General features: G+C 35.6%; 1 long non-coding RNA gene across 1 annotated transcript; it reads left to right on the top strand.

Annotated features, from left to right (window-relative positions):
* The first annotated feature begins 7 nt into the window (after positions 1–7).
* On the top strand, positions 8–5,876 carry LOC9322886. Its single transcript, XR_002334016.1, has 8 exons — positions 8–172; positions 376–474; positions 571–640; positions 722–3,313; positions 3,444–3,485; positions 3,964–4,192; positions 4,297–4,351; positions 4,464–5,876. It is a non-coding gene; the product is annotated as an uncharacterized LOC9322886 (long non-coding RNA).
* The last annotated feature ends 1,314 nt before the right edge of the window (positions 5,877–7,190 follow it).

The following is a 7,190-nucleotide window of genomic DNA, read 5'->3' as shown; positions in this document are numbered from 1 at the left end:
ACACTTTTTTTTTTTCTCCAATTGATATCTCTTTTAATGGTTTCGATTTTGTTTCTTTCGATCTCTGTCAGCTAGAGGCACAAGAAGCTGGGGTATTGCTGCGATGAAGATCAAAGGCTTCTTGTTGCAGAGTTCATGCCAAATGATACTCTTGGTCAGCTTTTGTTCCATCGTATGATTCATCCTCTTTTTCTCTTCTTTTGTTTTCACATTTAGCAGTTGGGGAATCTGAGGTTAAAAAGGCTGCATTGTTGGTTTATTTGACATGATTTTGTGTTAAAGATGGTGTTAATGTATATGCTTGTAGAATCGATATTGATCAGAACTTGATACAAATCTCTGTTTTTTGAAGTTCTGTTTCTGTTGTGATCACAGAGATAAACCAAACCATGGAATGGTCAGTGACGTTGCGAGCGGCATGTCATGTAGCCGAAGCATTAGATTATTGTAGCCATCCAAGTTCTGTTTGATAAGGTATACATTAAAACATATTTCCATGAACGTGCCTATAGCTTCTTAATGATCTATGGATGCTAAACTGTTTTATATTGCATAATGGATATGTTGAAGGATGATGATGCATGTATTTCCTGTTTCTGTTTAGTGAGGGAGATCATCGATTATGATCAAATAACAACAGGTAACCAATTCCTACTTCTCTCGTCAGAATGATTATTCATGTTATTCACATCTAAATGTGATGTTTATATTCTCCTTGTAGGAAGTGTGAACCCTGAGACTGTGACATACAGATCTGGTACTATACTTGTGAATCTGCTAGATGGAATGCACATTGCTCCAAGCCATGTAAGTGATTCTGTTTAAGCCCTCTCCTCTCTTGAATTTGTGATTGTAATCATTAGATTCTCTGTCATTGTCAATGTCTTGCAACACAAGCCAAATACAAAAGCGAGTTTTTCTTCAGTTTTAGGGTTTGGTCGATTCGTGATTGTTATTTTCCTAAATTTCGAACCTCTCTTTTTCAAAATCAAAAATTCGATTTGGTTTTTCATCAAGCAAATACGAAAGCCTTCTTTTCTTAGTTGTGTTATTGCATCTTAAGGTTTTCAATTTCAAAACTTGCGTTTCGCTTTAAAGATTTTACGTTGTTGTTTCAAATTGGGTTTCTGATTGTTTTGTTTCTGCAAATCAAAAGCCCTCTTTTTGCTTTGTGTTTTTTTCTTTTTCGAGGGGTTTTTTTTATTTTTCTTGATTATAGTTTTCTTAAATTTGAAACCTTTTCTGCAAATTCAGAGTTTCGATTGATTTTTTTATATATTTTCGTAAATCAGAAATCCCTCTTTAGAATTCCTGTTTTCTTCTGTTTCGAGGGATTCTTACTTCAAATTTTTGTTTGTCTAAAGTTTTATGTTTTCTTCAAACCCAAAAGAAAGGGACTACACATTATATGATTGTGTATGTCCGGTTTCTAACTTGGGGAGATGTTGCCTATGTTAAACAAGCAGGATGTGATTAAAATCTGTAAGACTTGTAAAATTATATTAGACAAGCAAGATTTTATTGAAATCTGTAAGGCTTGTAAAATTATGTAAGACAAGCATCATTTTGATTGAAATCTGTAAGTCTTGTTAAATTATGTAATGCAAGCATCATTTTGATTGAAATATGTAAGACTTGTCTAATTATTTAAGACAAGCATCATTTTGATTGAAATCTGTAAGTCTTGTGTAATTATGTAAGACAAGCAAGATTGGATTGAAATCTGTAAGTCTTGTTAAATTATGAAAGACAAGCAAGATGAGATTGAAATTTGTAAGACTTGTCTAATTATTTAAGACAAGAGATTTTGATTGCAATCTGTAAGACTTGTTAAATTATGAAAGACAAGCAAGATGAGATTGAAATCTGTAAGACTTGTCTAATTATTTAAGACAAGCAAGATTTTGATTGAAATCTGTAAGACTTGTCTAACTATGTTCAAAGATTGGATAATTGAATCTAATCGATATATTGCTGGCTGGGCAGCATAACTTCAAGTTTCTGCATAGAACTGCTTTCATTAAGGCTTTTCTAATGATGTCCTAAGAAGGATAAATTCAATGATCTGCTTATTGATGGGGATAAAACTCAATGATCTGCTTATTTGATCGAGATAAATTCAATGATCTGCTTATTTGATGGAGATAAATTCAATGATCTGCTTATCGATTTGGATAAATTCAATGATCTGCTTATTTGATGGGGATAAAACTCAATGATCTGCTTATTTGATGGGGATAAAACTCAATGATCTGCTTATTTATGGGGATAAAACTCAATGATCTGCTTATTTGATGGAGATAAATTCAATGATCTGCTTATTTATGGGGATAAAACTCAATGATCTGCTTATTTGATGGAGATAAATTCAATGATCTGCTTATTGATTTGGATAAAACTCAATGATCTGCTTATTTGATGGAGATAAATTCAATGATCTGCTTATTTATGGGGATAAAACTCAATGATCTGCTTTAAAACTCAATGATCTGCTTATTGACGGAGATAAATTCGATGATCTGCTTATTGACGGGGATAAATTCAATGATCTGCTTATTGACGGAGATAAAACTCAATGATCTGCTTATTGATGGAGATAAACTCAATGATCTGCTATGACGGGGATAAATTCAATGATCTTCTTATTGACAGAGATAAAACTCAATGATCTGCTTATTAATGGAGATAAATTGTCTTTTATAAGACTTGTCTAATGAATTCAGATTGGGGAATTCAGTTGTATGGATGAAAAAGCATAAAAACATGTAGTTAATCCTTTCTGCCTAGCTCTTGAAGCTATTCCTGTTAGCGAAGGCACATCATTGTGCAACGCTTTATGGGTCAGGCTCGAGCAAGGCACTAAAGACAAAGAGAGAGAGATGACGCACTAAAGGCAAATCAATATACATCTTACTGAGAAATGATATTCATTGGGACATCAAGTTCTAATTTTCAATATTCTGCATAAAAAAAATCTTAACTTGCAGACTGTATCTTTCCCTCTTTTAATCAGGTAAGTGTCTCTTTCGTCTTTTAAAACAATGTATAATCTTCATAATATTTTTCCTTGATGGATTTTGTAGTTCGTTAATTGATTACATCTTTTGATCACGTAGTCTTTTATAACTATTTGACTATGAGTGATTATTTATCTATTTTTTTTAGCTTCAGAAGACCAAGAACTGGAGTGTGTATACGTGATCGTTCTCAGGTTCAACTTCTCTCCCTCGGTTTGAAATATTATAGTTTGAATACTTATAGTAGTAGCATTTTGGTAAACTCTGGTGCACAAGAAGATTAGATGAATGAACAGGTAGGTATTCGTATCCTATAACTGCTTGTTTATAAGAGAGAATTTAATTTTATATATGAGTCCTATATCTGCTTGTTTATAAGAGAGAATTTCATCCTTATAAGATTTCTTCTCTCTGTCCCTGTTTCAGCAACTTTTGGAGTGTCTCCAAAAGAAAGCTTTGGTTTCTCAGGTACGTCCTCTGTATATTGCTTTGATATGTAATTGTATTAATTAGTGGTTGCGTTTAGCTTTTTGTAGTAGTTGCATGAGTTCGTGTACATAGATAAGATGTAAGCATGAGTTCTTGCAAGTTTTATTTATGTCAAAGACTCTTAATCGTACATTTTTTTTTTTTGTCAAAGTATCTTAATCGTACATCTGATATGTTTTTCAAATAAGGCATCTTTGGTGGTAGTGTAGTGTACATGAATTCTTTTATCAATATGATAGTGTTGTTGCTTGCGTTTTAATTGTTTTAGTGGACAATGTTCGATTTTTTAACCGGAAAATTTAGCAGGTTCTGATCAGATAATTTGTTATCCCTTAACCAAAGTTGTGATTCATATATTGTTTATGTTGTTGCAAAGTTGAGATCTCATGATTTTCCAACGTTCAATGATTTCTTTTTGTCTTACTATACTAATTTATGGTTTATATCAAACTTGCAGGAACTAAAGGGTTATTATCTCTCCAAGTCCACGCGATTCTAAACATTTGACTTTGCCATCCACGCGATTCTTCAATGATTTCTTTTTGTCTTACTATACTCATTTATGGTTTATATCAAACTTGCAGGAACTAAAGGGTTATTATCTCTCCAAGTCCACGCGATTCTAAACATTTGACTTTGCCATCCATTTGTGGTCTAAAACCTCATTCTCTTCTTTGAAACCAAAGGTATAGCCTATAATCATCTTGAGGTCCCTACATCTGGTACAGTTTTTTTTTCAGCCTTCAGATATATTTTTAAGCAAAGCATAACTCTTTGATTCTTCAATCAGAGGGCATGATTGGAGCTTTTGTGGCGTGCGTCGTCTTCAACACTCTTATTTCCAAGTAAGTAACTTTCTAAGTTTACTTAAGACATATATGCATGAACGTTTTTAGATATTTTGTTATTGTTGGCTTTGGTTTATTTCTCCTTTGGCTGTGTGTTTTTTTTTTCTAGGTGGATTAATGTTTCCTTTAGAAAACCAAACCTCAATTAAAGCACCCACATCTTTAGAGCACACTGATACAAATAATCGCATAACACGAACACATACACACAAAAGTAACTTTTGTGCTCACACTAATACAAACATAAATGCATTACACGGACACATACTCTAAACGTAAACATAACTTTTGTGCTCACACATGAACTTACTAACTTATTTTAATGCAACACAATTGGAAATACAATTGTTTATGTTGTATGATGAACGAGTGCTAAACAGAAGTTTATGAAATTACTTACTAACCCTCTGTTTATATAAGAGGCTTATGTACAGTTTTTCATTAGTCTGAAAAGTCTCGGTACGACTTCATTTTTCAATTTGTGACATGGAATCAGAGCCGTGAAAAAGCCTCTCTTTCATTCACACATTTTCTCTTTGATTCCTTGGAACTTTTCCAAGAATCACTCTCTATTCTATAATCATATATAGGATTAGAGGTAAGCTTGGCCATTTGGTTACTCGGATCGGTTCCATTCAGATTCATTTCTTCGGTTCTTGAGATTTCGGTCTCATTCGCGTAATTTTTTGGTTCGGTTTTGGTTCCGGTCCTTTCGGGTCCGGGTTGGTTACTTTTTACTCGAAATTATTCAAAAGTAACCTTAAACCCGAAATTACCTGAAATACTTAAAACAAATTGTAACTGTATCAACCAAATATACCCAAATTACCTTGAAATTAGTCATGGCATAATCCGTTTAAACCGAACCCAATAAACCGACGATTTTGACTTTCGGTTTGAAATTGATTATTGTTGTAAACCGATCGGCAGAATTTTAAATTGATTTTGGTTTTTGAGTTTTTCGGTTCGGTTCATCAAAACCGATTAGTATTTCAGTTAAAGGAGACACCTTATATTAACAGAAAACCCTAGCTAGATCTATCACTTCATATGTTTGTTTTCTAATCTCTCCTTCTCACGAACCCTTCTTTTCTCCTCTTCGACAAACCCTCTTTATCTTTGACCTTCTAATCCTTCTTGTTGGTGTCGGATCTCAGTATTCGCCCAGCCCGGAGGGAAAATGGTTTATCGTAAATGGGCCGCAAGATCCTAAATGGGCTGAGAATTGTAAGCAAACTGTAAGAAATGGCTGAGATGTCATAGCCGTTATCGAAGTTGAAGGGCATTCCCCAATGCGTGTAACAGACAAATCTTCCTAGCCATAATGAAGAGACGTTGATTGCGGAGCATTTAATAGTCCGTTATGCGGATTGTAAGTAACGTCTAGGCACTATTCGCGGCGGGAAAATGGCTGCATTAATGAAATATAGTCTAGGGTTCGCATAAAAATAGTAAGGTGGACGAAAAAATCTTGTAAAAAAACTCTTATCACGATTAATACTATACACTTTTCAACTCTCGATTCATTGCTTTACGATTCGAATGTGCTCATCTCACGAGGCCTAGATCCCCAATTTGTCCACAAATTCTTAAGTGCGGATTCCGACATCATCCATATTTTAGCGCTAGGAGGGGCAGCCCAGTCTCTCACTCTAGAGTATCAATCGAATCACTATGGCAAACAATAGAGATCAAACCTCTATGCTCGACGAAATCAAGAAGATGCTGAAGGATTTGGATGATAAGTCAGATCAACAGCAGCGCACCATCGCTGAATTGTCTGAGAAGTTCATATCATTTGAGGAGCGTTCCGACACTTATGCCGACAAATCGACACTCTTATTCAAGGGAATTTGCGAACCTATTAAGAGGGCATTTAGAGTTTTACGACCCTATCCACCCGAACCCTCAATTTTCTCAAACTGTTGTTGCTGGTGGAGTACTCCGCTACTGCTGTGTCCGGAAGTCACGCCTCTTCCCCATAATCCGAAATGCAACAAGATTTTTCACACTTCAATCCAGAGATCCAAAGCATGCAGAACAAGATCCAAGAAATTAAAGTCCATAAGGCCACCAACTCGGCTCTCGTGGTGGACATGGTAATTGAAGAAAAAAATAGAACTCTTTTCACACCTTGCATCTCTGGATTTCGTATCCGAGATACCAGGGAGATAAAACTCCCGAGCTACGGTGGGTAAGGAGATTTGAAGGAGCATCTTACCTTTTTCCGAGACTCTACGGGACGCGTACGCCTTGAACCGCATGAAGATGATGCATGACCCTGTAAATTGTTTGTTGAGAACCTTTTCCGGACCGACCCTCTCATGGTTCACTCAGCTCGAAAAAGGATCGATCGATAACTTCAATCAGCTGTGACATGCTTTCATTAAGCAGTATGGTTACTTCATCAAGCATGCAGTCACTAATGCTCAACTTTGGAACCTTTCCCAAGTGGTAACTGAGCCACTTCGCGTCTACATTTCGACATTCAAGGAAATCATGGTTCAGATTCCTAGATTGTAAGATTCAGCATCTTTATCAGCTTTCAAAAATGGTTTAAGGCATGAGTACCGCTTTTGTAAAGAATTGAACGTTAATCGACCTACAACAATCCTAAACGCACTTCACCGTGCAACGAATTGGATCAATGCCGAGGAAGAGCGAGTTGCCCTGGCTAACTAAGAAGTTCAAAACAGCTCTGAAGTCACGTTATCTTTGAAAAACAAAAATGGCGCTTTCCCATGTGACAAATGGGTCCGAGATCCGCTTGCTCATTGCTCCAATTGCTTATTACTAATTTCACAAGATGAATGAGCACGCTACGGAGCTCAAGTAA

Source organism: Arabidopsis lyrata, assembly GCF_000004255.2.
Source record: "Arabidopsis lyrata subsp. lyrata unplaced genomic scaffold ARALYscaffold_2, whole genome shotgun sequence".
In the NCBI taxonomy this organism is placed as follows: Eukaryota; Viridiplantae; Streptophyta; class Magnoliopsida; order Brassicales; family Brassicaceae; genus Arabidopsis; species Arabidopsis lyrata.
Note: the sequence above shows the minus strand (reverse complement) of the source record. Positions and strands in the feature narration are given on the sequence as shown.